Source organism: Musca domestica, unplaced genomic scaffold (assembly GCF_030504385.1).
Source record: "Musca domestica strain aabys unplaced genomic scaffold, Musca_domestica.polishedcontigs.V.1.1 69, whole genome shotgun sequence".
Lineage (NCBI taxonomy): Eukaryota > Metazoa > Arthropoda > Insecta > Diptera > Muscidae > Musca > Musca domestica.
In genome coordinates this window covers 2173642-2187392 of record NW_026712380.1, presented here as the reverse complement: position 1 = coordinate 2187392, position 13751 = coordinate 2173642, and the positions used below count along the sequence as shown (strand labels likewise).

The window sequence follows — 13751 nt, the reverse complement described above, 5'->3', positions numbered from 1 at the left end:
GTTTGGAATTCAAAAATACTCACGCCATACATTAATACACATTTTGAGTGGATACTTTGTAATCGATGACAGAATGCTTACCTGCGAATGAGAAGAAACATTGAGAGAAATTGATTAATCATATATTTTTCTAGTTCTCAAAAAAAAAAAAAAAATAAATAAATAAATATATATATATGTATATATATATATATATATATATATATATATATATATATATATATATATATATATATATATATATATATATATATATATATATATATATATATATATATATATATATATATATATATATATATATATATATATATATATATATATATAATATTAAGATTATAACACTGTGCAACACAAAAAATTATTAAGATTAAGTAGTAGTTGTACAGGAGGAAAGTTAACGTCAACACCTCACTTCTTCACTTTTCAGATTAAGATTCCTTGAAATCTTTGCAGATAAAAATACGGAGTATATTTTGGTTGGAAATTTCAACTCAAGCGACTTCCTTTAGACGGGATCGCAGCAATATATAATACAAAATTATCTACATGTATAAAAACAATAGTGAAATAACAGATTGACTGGCCTAGAACCAGTGCCCAGGCGAACCAGCTGAAGGTACAATTTTGAAATTTTGCAAGAGGATCACTCTTGGTGCATAGGCGGCGTATGCCAAGGATTTAGGAAATTCGTACTTAAACCGTACTCAAAATTAAATGATTTGTATTGAACAAACGGAGCGGAATGAGCTAGAATACTAAAATGTGGATTGAGAGTCACTAATGGAGTGTGGGATAGATGTAGCAAAGGATTTTTGGAAATTCGAATTTTAAAGCTAAGAAATGGTACTAAACTTCTAAAATGGTAGCATTTTGTATTGTACGAACTAATAGGAAATTTGGATGAGAATCAAGGTTGGAAAGTTAGTTTGGTATATAAACTGCCTGAATGTTGCCCTGCGGTATTTTGGCCCATTCCCGGCGAAGCGCTTGCTTGAGGTGATCGACACTTTGGTGTTTTTTAGTGACAACATTGCTTTCCAAAATACTCCAGACACAATAGTCCAACGGATGGGTATCCAGAGATTTTGGTGGCCATTGTGGACTGTAAATGAATCGAGGAACCTCATTTTGTAAACATTCTTGGGTGGCGCGTGCTGAGTCCAAAATGTTTGCGTGACCAAGGCTTTAATACACCCTCCAGAATATTTTAGCGATAATATTCAGCATTTATTCGGCATGATGCCACGGTCGATTAATACGAGCGGAGAGCGACCATCGGCTGTTATGGCGGCCCACATCATCACCATTGGCCGGCGTTTAAATTCTGGTGGCCAACCGAAGGTGCATATTTTCAGGTGACCTCTTTGGCAAGTAAAAACGATCATTTTGTTTGTTTACAAACTACTGGACAACGGATGTTTCCTTATCGGAGAAAACCAAATTCAGCAGTTCAAGACTTTCGGCCAGCGAAGCAATTCTTCAGCTCTTTTGAGTCTATTTTCTTTCTGTTGCGGTGTAGGTTTTTGCACTTTTTGGAATTTCAATGGCTTTACCCTGAGCTCATTTTTCTATATTTGCCGAATGGAATATTGCGACATGTTCAGCTCACGAGCCATTTTTCGGCTACTGCGACGCAGGTCTCGACCAAGTCGCTTTTTTACTTTTCGAATGATTTCTGCTGATGTTGCTGTTTTCTTCCGTCCACTTCCTACGCTACTAGTATCACGATACGATGGCACGAGACACAAAAGATTTATTCACATTTAAATGCTGGAGTGCTCTAACGATAGCCACTTGTGGGTTTCCAGCTAAATATAAAGAAATCACACGATCACGCGTAAATTCCATCACGAATAACTTTTTTTTCTGGAAAATTCTCACAAAAGTGCTTTTGCACGCTTATAAACAATATAATGAGCTGGAATAATTTTAACAGCTGTCGGACGAGCGGCGTAGAAATTACAGCAGTCTGAAGTAGGTTGCAGTTTTTTCATCTCACCCTGTATATCTGCGAACCCCTTCTGGTACCTCACCCACAAAGGGTAACAATTTTAAATACTTTTATCTGTTGGAACTCGCGAAAGAGGTCAGTGATTCTTTACAACTAAATATTTCCCTCAACCTGAAACCTGATATGAATATGTTATTTTCGGAATTTATAATTTCGCATAAAATTGGATAAAAATGTTCGATTTTCTTTCAATTTTGCCCATACCAATATTTTTATCGGCATTGAATGAAGTATGAAAATGGAATACTTCGGTCGACTATATCTGCTACCTCACGGACATTTTAACATTTTCTAAAAATTATGACATATCTCATATAAAGTGAAGGAATTACCTACTATATCCCAAACCTGGCTCGTCACAATATTTATATCAAATGTATTTAGGTCCGATATGGAATAGACAATATTGGCCCTTTCCTTCGGAATCTACTCCATTGAGGGTCAATAATTTGAATAACCATAACAGAACTTAAAATATATTTAACAAATCGAACGTTGACTGAGAACATTTGTCGGCAAAATCGACTGATACGTTTATACGCTCCACCATAATATGGAGGGTATATCAAGTTTGTCAATGCTTTTGTAGCACCTCGAAAGATACATTTTAGACCCCACAAAATAAGTATATATTGTTGATCAGCATAAAATTCTATGGCGATTTAGCGATGTCCGTCCGTCTGTGGAAATAACTCTAGATTCCGAATGAAACGAAAGCAGGTTTATAAAATTTTACTCAAATGTGTATTATGTCTGCAGGACTTTTGATATTGAAAATGGGTCATGTAGGTTCACGTTTTAGTAAAATAGCCCTCATATAATGGTTCCTCCCATTTTTTGGTATTTTAGTGATTTAAGCGACATTATTCACCGGAAATGTTTCAAATTTGATATTTAAAGTTCGTAATGGATAGTACAGCCTAAGACAGAAAATTGTCTGTGCAGGTCCACGTTGTCGTATAGACCCTAATATAACGGCTACATTCGGTATTTTTAAGATTTTAACAGAATTTTTAAAGGATTTTATTGTTTTAAAAATTTCCAAGCTGAAGAGTATTTAAAGATCGGCCCGGCCGAACTTACTGCTTTTTTACTTGTTTAATTTTTTTTATTTATTTTTACGAAATTTTAGAAATACACATGGTGCTCATTTTCTATAATTCTGCAAAAATTTATAGGATCTATAACAAAATACTTTCCAAATTTATACAAATATTAAAATTCTATAACTAATAGTTAATTTAAACGCTTCCCATTTAACAGTAGCTATGAACAGGGTATGCACACACAATAAGCTTTTTAAATACATTTTTGAGAATAATTACAGATTTGCTCAACGAATGTAATACAGATCATTAGCATGATGATGACATGTGAGTGAATGCGAGCGAGTGAGTAAGTGTGTGTGTGTTCTATAAATCACATGAACGACAAACATTTCGACTATTTGGTGGCGAGACGGTGACGATGATGATGATGGCGGCGGTGGAGGCTATGGAGGTGCCGTTGATGATATCGATCATGGGTGGAGTACAATTGGTGGAGAGGGCAATTGTGCAAAAAAGAAAAAAAATGAAAGGCATAGAAAAACACAAAAAGCAAGCACAAATAATAAAGATGATGAAATAGGAAGGAAAAAAACGAAAGAAGATAATAAAGTGAGAAATAAAGATGTTCGAATAGCCAGCAAAAAAAAAAAAAAAAACGACAGAAAACAATCACTTAAAGAAAAAAGGCATATAAAACGCACAGACACACAAACCATACATACATATACCTACATAAGTATATTAAAACAATGAGAATGACAACAACAAAAACAAATGCGTTTGAAAAAAAAATGAAGAAACGAATTTGCAAATATCTGAACAAAAAAAAAAAAAAAAACAACAACAGCAACATCGACAAAATGAAGCCAATAAAACCACAAGTATAGAGCAGAAAACGAAATATTTATAAGCGAGTCGGTAGGTATGTATAACAAATCTCAAAATACTATATAGAGAGCCAGGCAGGCAGTCAGGCAATCATGGGGGGCCTTCGGGTTCGGGAAGAGCCAAAGGTGTACCAGTAAATAGAGTGATACAATAATAAACGATGATAATGATTGCAAAAAAAACGCAAAAAAAACAGAAATATACATGCCAACAACTACTAACACTAATTTACAAGAGAAATGGAATTCTTGTTGTTTTTTTTTCGGTTTGCTTGTTTTAAGGTCGAAAGTTTGAAAATCATTCATTTCGTATTGCGAAATATTTTCCATCGTGTCATGGAATTTTTTTGGATTTTCCGAAAAATATTTTTGTTTGTTTATTAGAAAAATAAAAAAAAAAAAATAATAATAATTTAAAAATTATTAGGAATGACGGGTAGGGCGGCAACACCACTCACACAAATTCACAAGGATAAAAATCGAAAATGCCGTATTGCCCTACGAATTTAGAGGCCAAGAGAACTGTCGGTCCGCAGTGGTGGTGCATATGTAAGTGGAACAAAACGAGTTAGTCAGCCTATGTCGTTGTTCCCACAGATCCCGATGGTGCAGCCGCCCAATTCGTACTGGGCCCGGATTGACAACAGTGTGCAGAACATCTGCCCAGCACTGTACCATACCTGCCCAGCAAGTGGTACAGGACCAGCTAAGCCAACTCACATAACTCCGCTATCGTTATGGATCCAAAGTATGCAGGTAGTTTCCTTCCTGCATTTGGAATTAGCGATAGAACCAGGGCGAAAAGAATCGGAACGAACCCGGTTTTGAAATCATATTTAAAAAAAAGGACCAAAAAAGACCCATTTGGTATCTCACTTGAGAGCTAAAATTTTCCACCAAAATAATCATCGCATTGTAACTATTAACATTGACGAAGATACAACACACACAATACGCACGGATTCTAATTACACCTAATACGCGAGGAATCGGATTAATCTGAAAATTAAACAAAATATATGGAAACCCTAGACCTCGATATTAAATTTCAGAATTTCAGCTCTATCTAAAACAATCTTCATTGCTCCATCTTAGACAACAACAGAGATCCAAATTAGTACCATTTAGTACTTTTCTTACTATTTTAGTACACATTCCGATATTGCCTCCATATCTCAAGACACTGTTTGAGTGAAGCGAAATATATTTGTAATTCCTTAAATGATTGCATTTGGTTGACGATGCACACGTGGGCGTATGAGTAATAATTTTTATAAATATTAAATATACGTTCCATACAAACATTTTGCAAAGCAAAACAAAGGCACCTTAAGCCATATGGCTAGAGAGGGTACATATATATCATTTAATACGGCCAAAATGTGTCTAGTCGAAATAACGGTTTTAGACCCTAGGTCTCTTTGGACCAATCCGTTTCAAGACATTTGGAGTCGATCTAGCGATGTCCGTCCGTCCGTTTGTCGGCCTGGCTGGTGCCCACGATAACTCTCGAAGGGAGTATCCGATTTCGTCCAAACTTGGTATATCACAATATTTTTGTCAAACTTAGATTCAGTTCGGTGATGGGTAATATCGGTCCACTCCTTTTGGTACCTCCCCCACAAAATACCGAAATTTTCAAGAAAAATATTTTCGGCACAGAATAAGGAGCAATTGTCCGATTTTGCTCCAACTTTACAAATCCTAATATTTACTTCAGTTCTAAGTCAGGTACAAAAATAGATAATATCGGTTCACTCCATCAAGTACCTCCCCCACAAAGAGTCAACATTTTGAATAATTACATCTCTTATAAGATATGAGTCCGATTGTCTTTAAATTTCACACATCTGAATGTTTTTATTAACAAAAGGTCTGGTGTTAAAATGGAAGATATCGGACCACTCCTTCTGGTAGCTCCCCCACAAAGGGTCGAAATTTTCAAAAAAGAAAAAAAAAAAAAACAATTTAAAAAGCAGTAAGTTCGGCCGGGCCATTTGGAAACCCAAAAAATAAAATCCTTAAACAATTCTGTTAAAATGTTAAAAATACCGTATATAGCCGTTATAATGGGGTCTATACGACGTGGACCTACATAGGCATTGTTTGTCATAAGCCATTACCATATTCAAATTCGAAAAGTGAAATAAACGGTGAATGATGTATCTAAAATCATCAAAATATCGTATATAGGGAGGCAGCGTTAATCGGAGCTGACCTGGACCAGCATAGACAATTTTCTGTCACAGGCTGTAGCATCCATTACGAACTTCAAATACAACATCTCAAACAATTTCGGTGAGCATTGTACCTAAAGTCGTCAAAATACCGAATATAGGGAGATATTGATATATGGGGCCCATACGAAGACCTGGACCTGCATAGACATTTTTCTGTCACAGACTGTAGTTCCCATTACGAACTCTAAATAAGTAATTTGAAACAATTCCGGTGAATAATGACACTAAAATCATAAAAAATACCGAATATAGGGAGGTACCGCTAATGAAGACACAGACAATTTTCTGTCATAGGCTGTAGTATCCATTACGAACTTCAAATACCAAATTTGAAACTATTCTGGCGAACAATGTCGCTAAAATCATCAAAGCGCCGAATATAGAGAGGTACCGTTATATGGGGGCTATATGAAAACGTGTACATACATGGCCCATTTACGAACTTAACCTGCCTACTGGCAAAATAAACATGTGACGCAAAATTTTAGCCTTCTATCTCAATTCGTTCGAAAGATAGCGTGATTACAACAGACATACAGACGGACATCGACTGAAATCGACTTAGAATTATAAGCTGATCAAGAATATATATACTTTGTTGGGTCTGACATGAGTATTTCGAAGAGTTACAAACGGAATGACAAAGTTAATATACCTCTATAGTATGATTTAGGGTATAAAAATTGCACAGAAAGAGTAGAAATAGTCCGATTTTGCTCCAACTTTGCAAATCCTAATATTTGCATCAGTTCAAATCAATTCTAGATCAGGTGCAAAAATTAATAATATCGGTCTACACCATCAAGTATACCCCCCCCCCTCAAAAACAAGGGTCATATTTTTCAATATTCATAAACCTCATAAAACATGAAATTAACATCCGATTCCACATCGCAATATTTCCATCAAAGATGACAGAGATCGGACCATTCCTTCTGGGTTAAATTTTGAATAACCAAAACTATCATAAAATCCAAAATAAGCATCCGGTTCTATTCATATTTCACTCATGTCAACATTTTCGATATCACAAGATCTCTTTTTCTGTTTTTGGGATTTTTGGGTCAAAATGTGGTCCTATATCGCAGTTTGTGGAGCTTTATATCCACTGAGAAGTCACTATGCCAAATACTTAGTTTGTTGGCGTGTTGCAAACTTTCAAAATACCGAAATGTAGGAGATAATGTTATGTGGGAATTGTGGATGTATCTTAAAAAAAATTCTACAGGGAGGGACGCAGAACTTGAAATTTCAGGTAACACATGATCTGGTTTGACATTATATCCGGCCTATACCGAATATTGGGCCAATCTTGACACTTTTTTTGCAGGTAGAGGAGATTATACAGGGTTGCCCATATTCGACGGACCCATCTGGCAACGCCATAACTTTTGACAGAGATGTTACATCGCTTAATAACATAACGCGTTTGAAGCGTCAGTCCAAGCAGATTTTTACCATGAACCAATACACGCCACGCGAGAGCTCTGAAATAGTTGAAATTTACAAGAAGTCAATTGTGAAAACTCAACGTGCTTTTAAAACATTAAAAAATGTGAGAAGTGCGCCTTCTAAGAACACCATCAGGCGTTTATACGAAAAAATTTCGACTGGTAAAGCTCTTTCTAATCCGAAGAGGCCATATAAAAGTCGACCAAGGCGATCGGCCGAGAATATCGCTACCGTAGGAGCCAGTGTTGAGAGGTCCCCAAGAACATCCCTAAAACGCCGTTCTCAGCAGTTGGGCATGGTCCACTTTACAACGGATTATTCGCATTGATTTGCATTTGTTCCCGTACAAAATTCAATTGACGAAAAGAATGCTGCCTGCGGACAAGCCTCGTCGATTGGAATGGGCCCAAAGAGTCATCGAAATGGCCGAAGATGACGAGCAATTTTGGAACAAAATTATCATGTCCGATGAAGCCCATTTCACATTGAATGGGACCGTAAATAAGCAAAATTGCCATTTTTACGCCACTGAAAATCCTCTGGAGATTCAAGAAATGCCTCTTCATGACGAAAAAGTCACAGTTTGGTGCGGCGTTAGTGCGAAAACGGTCATTGGCCCGTTTTTCTTCCAAAATGAAAATGGCCATGCTGTTACCATCAATCAGGAGAGTTATCGCGACATGATGACCAATTTTGTGATGATGACGCCTGACTTCTTCTTGTGGGGATATTTGAAGTCAAAGGTTTACGTTAACAAGCCAACGACCGTAGAAGAGCTCAAGGACAACATTCGTAAAGAAATAGCCGCTATTCCGGCCGAAATGTTGGCAAAAACGATGGAAAATGCAGCAAAAAGGGCACAATACGTCATCAACGCCAGAGGCGGCCATTTGAGAGATATCATATTCAAAAATTGATGTAAACAAATCTACTTGGAACAAATTAAATGATAACCGCCAAATTTTTATTTTTTTCTTTGATTAAAAAAAAAAAAAAAAAAAAAAAAAAACATGGGTCCGTCGAATATGGGCAACCCTGTAGTGGCGATGTGGTTTATAGCCAGGAGTTTTGTGGTAAAGGCAACACGCCGTGATCTGGATAAGTAATGTTTGTCACATTAGGGGCTATTTATTGCTCCATACTTATATACATATTTCAATGTGTACAGCTATACCTACCTAAGTCTTGGTAATTGGTTATGACATAGATAAGTATGTGTGCATATCTACAACCTGTCACTTTGTGTTTTTCGAAATTGTGTCATATATAGGGCAACAATTTCAAGAAGCAACAAATTCTCTACAACAATTTTCAAGATAAGCTGAACAAAATAATAAAATAAATTAAGTATTGTGTTCTCGTCTTCCGTGCGAGCGGGCAGGCAAACTAGTATTGGTGACGTAAAGCAGACCTCAACGGATCCAAAAATCAAACAAACAACTAAACAAAGTGTAGAGAAATGTCAAAACAGCAGCAGCAACAACAACAGCACAAACAACGACAACATTCAAATTGTGAAATAGTAAAATAGCAAATAACGGACAAAATAAACGAACAACTCGACTTAGTTAAGCTACGACGAAAAAAAAATTAATTTATTTTTAACTGCCTTTACTTTTTGGGGCGAGGAGGAGAAGAGAGGGGTGCTACAAATACAGCTGCTAAATTTTGCCTTACCTTTAAACTTGTTTTCGGTGACGTTGAGAAAAATGAAAAAAAAAAAACGACGAAAATAAAACTAAAAACAGCCACAACTCAACAGCCAATTTAGATTTCACTGTGAAAATGTGTCTCCTCTTTCGAACAATTGAATGAAAATTTAAACAATTTGTCGACTACTTTTTTTACATTTCACTTGAGTTTATGTTTTGCTTTGTTTTGTTTTCTTTGACGCCGATATGTTATCGATAATCGTTAATCACATGTCTAGTAGTGGTGGAAGGGATGGAGGCGGGGGGCGTGTTTCAAAGGGCGCTAAAAATAATTTTCACTTTTGTGTGTGTCACCAAAGACAATTGTTGTGCCTTAGCGATTAAGAAAATAATTATTAATAATTATTTCTTATTTAATTATTAGCTGCACTTTAATTTGTCTCTCTCTCTCTCTCTCTCGGCCTCTTGATTTCATAAAATTATAGTAATTTATATTTGAAATTATTATATTAGCACTGGCCAATGATGATAATTTGTTTTCATTGTTATTGTTATTATTGTTTTTATTTTTCTGCTTGGGGTTCAGATCGGTTCAGCTGAGTTGAGTTTTTAGATTCTTTTAATTTATTTTTAAATTCTGATATTTTTTTCTGTTTTGTGTATAATTTCCGTTTATTGTTGAAGCACCAACAAATTGAGACTAAAAGTTGCTAAAGCTGAAAATTCGCTAAAAAATTAAACAAAATAAAACAAAAATAACAACAATTCAAACATGTGTATGCAGCAGCACACATTCATCGATACATAGTCACAGTCAGTCAGTCAGTCATCATCACCATCATCGTTGCAGCCAGAGTCAGTCAGTCACTCACTTACTTACCGCTGCTGCCGCTTTATACACAGATGTACAAAAATTTTTTATTAATGTACGGAAAGCACACCAACGTATCCACCAACCGACGGACCGACCGTCAGACCGACGAACCAAAATAATAACAATAATAATAATAGCAATAAAAAAACAAAACAAATACTACAACACCAATATTAGCTGCCGTAACAATCAGCGGTGACGCTTGATTGTTGTTGCTGTTGCTGACTTTGCCGCTTCTGCTTAATAGCTTTTTGGCTGAATCCGCTATTCGCGTACAATAGTCGAAAGCAAGCAGGCAAGTACAACGGCCAAAGATACAAATGAATACAACAAACAAGCGATACCTACACCTATATCTGAAAACGTATTTTCATTCATTCATTTATTTAAACGCCGGTACGAGGGTGGCATGATAAGGAAAGAAATTTAACAACGCTGCCAACATTTTTTTTTAAAAAACTAAAGATTTTCTGGACCGTTTCTTTATTTTCTAGAGGCATTCATTGGACATTAGACTTTTGACTTTCAAGAAGTCTTTAAGACATACGGGACCTTTTTGACATTTTTTTATACATGGGCATTTTAGGCTTGCAATACATGGGGGTCCTTATATAGTATTTCCATATAAAAGATAACTCTTTAAGGAACTACATTGACTAAAAGAGTCATAATAGCCTTCCGTTGACGGTAGAATCCCTATTGATAATAAGTCCTCTAGTCCCTCGATGGATGATCGGAATTTTATTGGCAATAAAAGCCATCAAATAAAAGCCCCATTGACCTTCATTGGACGCTCGACCTTCTATTGATGATATTACCAACATCTACTTTTGAAGGACTTCCTTTTGACAATAAAAGCCCATAAGGCCTTTCTATTGACGATAGTATCTTTTTAGGCCTTCTTTTGCATATGGAAGCCTTTTCCAAATGATAGAAGTCCCTAAGACTTTAGTGACCTTTACTGATGATTGTAGGCCCTATAAACCCTTTTCTAAGAAGAGGGCGTTATGGATCTTATACTGAAAGTCGTAGAAGCGCTAAAGGCCTTATGGTCTCCATTAATGATGGTAGCCTATGTGATTTGTTTGAAAATGAGTGTCTTAAAGCCCTCTATTGATTATGGAAGCCCTTAAGGTCTTCTTTTGAAGATGGCAACCCACAAAAATCCTTTTATTGATGATGGAAAACATTAGGGGTCTTCTATTGACTATGAAAACCCCTCAAGACCATTTTTTGAACATGAAGGTCTTAAGAACTTTCTATGTACGATGCAATACCATAAGGCTTTTTTTTGAAAGATAGAAGTCTTCAAAGGCCTTCTATTATTTAAAGAAGCCGTTAGGGATCTTCTTTTGACGATAGAAGCTCTTAATGGGCTGTAGAAGCCTTTTAGGGTCTTTAATTGATGATATAAGACATAAGAAGTAATAAAGGCTTTCTGTTGATTATGGAAAACCTTAAGGACATTTTTCGAAAATGACGCCCTTACAGACTTTCTTTTGACGATGGGAGATCATAAGGCATTGTCTTGAAAATGGACGAGGGGGTACGAATGGTACTTAAATGTACTAAAAATTTGATAATTTGTATTGGTCAAATGGAATGATCTAGAATTCTTAAATTTGGAATGAGAGCCACTGATGGAGTGCAGGATAGATGTATCAAAGTGCTTTTTAGAAATTCGAACTCAAAGGTAACGAAAAGTTCTAAAATGGTACCATTTGGTATTATGTGAACGGATTGAGCTGAAATTTGGTATGAGAATCAAGGTTGGAAATTAAGTTTGACATACGAAGGTGGTTTACTGAAGGTGTGTACTAAGTGTGCGAACTGTACTAGATGGTACTGGTAACAGTTTGGTTTAGGGCAAACGAATAAAACTGGAATTTTGAAATTTTGTATTGAGTTCCCTGTTGGTAGTTGGTTTGTGATAAAGAGGTTGTTATGGAAATGTGCACAATAAGTACTAAATATTACTATATTTGGTACAATTTGCCATTGGGCGAACAGATAGTGCTTGAAGTCTAAATCTGAAAAAAAATCTGGTATTAGGGTTACTGTCATTTGTAGCCTGGACATTTGGATATGGTTTCGGAAATAAGTACTATAATTGTTCGAAAAGTACTAAGTGACACTAAATTGGATAATGGGTCAAGGGATAGAATTGAGATTGGGGGTGATTTTCGATATGTGAACTGTATTTCTACGAAAAGTACTAAATGATTCCTCAATTTAGTACTTTTCGTACCTTTCTAGTGGCGCTGAAATCCATATATATATATATGATATGGATGTTAGTGTCTGTGGTTAAGATATGGAGGTGGTTTTGGAAGGGATGTAACTGAAACCGTGAAATTTTATATTACGATAACTGTTGGTGTCTATAATTGAGATTTTAATTGCTTTGAAAGTGAGAACAACACAGCACCTCCTGATTTCCGAACAAATCTGTTGAAATTTGACATCTTTGGCTCTTAGTGGTCGAAACAATATTCAGGTTCTTTGTGGGTATCTATTTTTAGGAATGGTGAGGATAACTTTTTTGGAAATAAGTCAATTTTTTACATAGTTTTTATACCCTCAGCCATATGGCTACAGAGGGTATATATCATTTGATACGGTCAAAACGTGCCTAGTCGAAATAGCGGTCTTATACCCTAGGTCTCTTTGAACCAAATCCGTTTCAGAACATTTGGAGTCGATCTAGCGATGTCCGTCCGTCCGTCTGTCTGTCTGGTTGGTGCGTACGATAACTCTCGGAGTATCCGATTTGGTCCAAACTTTGTACGTCGTAATATTTTTGTCAAACTTAGATCGAGTTCGGAAATGGGCAATATTAGTCCACTCCTTCTGGTACCTCCTCCACAAAAAGTCAAAAATTTCAAAAAAAAAAAAAAAAAAAATTAATTTCTGCATAGAAAGAGAAAGATAATCTGATTTTGCCCCAACTTGCAAATCCTAATATTTGCGACAGTGCTAGGTCAGGTGTGAAAATTGACAATATCGGTTAACTCCATTAAGTACTTCCCCCACAAAGGGTCAAAATTTTGAATAATTACAACTCCTATAAACGCCTAATATTTTCATGAACCCAAAAATGGGCAATATAGGTCCCCTCCATCAAGTACCTCCCCCACAAAGCGCCAAAATGTTGAATAATTACAACTCCTATAAAATGTGATTTATGAGTCCGATTATCTTTAAATTTCACACATCCAAATATTTTTATGAATCCAAGATCTGTTGTAAAGATGGTCGGCCACAAATGGTCGAAATTTTCAAAAAATTATATTTTCTGCACAGAAAAAGAAACGATAATGCGATTTTGCCCCAAATTTGCAAATCTTAATATTTGCGTCAATGCTAGGTCAGGTGCGAAAATGGACAATATCGTTTCACTCCATCAACTACTTCTCCCAAAAGGGTCAAAATTTGGAATAATTACAATCCTTATAAAATGTGATGTAAGAGTCCGATTGTCTTCAAATTTCACACATGGGTCCATTTTGGCTTGGCACATCTGAATATTTCTATCGACACTGGATCTGTTAAAAAAACGGTAGAGATCGGACCATTCCTTCTG

General features: G+C 36.0%; 1 protein-coding gene across 2 annotated transcripts in view; it reads right to left on the bottom strand.

Annotated features, from left to right (window-relative positions):
- Positions 1-13751, bottom strand: part of LOC101898175 (serine/threonine-protein kinase tousled-like 2) — a 330300-nt gene that overhangs the window by 66978 nt on the left and 249571 nt on the right. Inside the window, exon 1 of one of the 2 annotated variants that reach the window (XM_059129803.1) lies at positions 9320-9571. The exons of the other annotated variant lie outside the window; for it this stretch is intronic. The gene's annotated coding sequence lies outside the window, so the exon portion shown is untranslated. Of the gene's footprint in view, positions 1-9319; positions 9572-13751 lie in introns of those variants that run through there. 2 annotated transcript variants of the gene reach the window in all.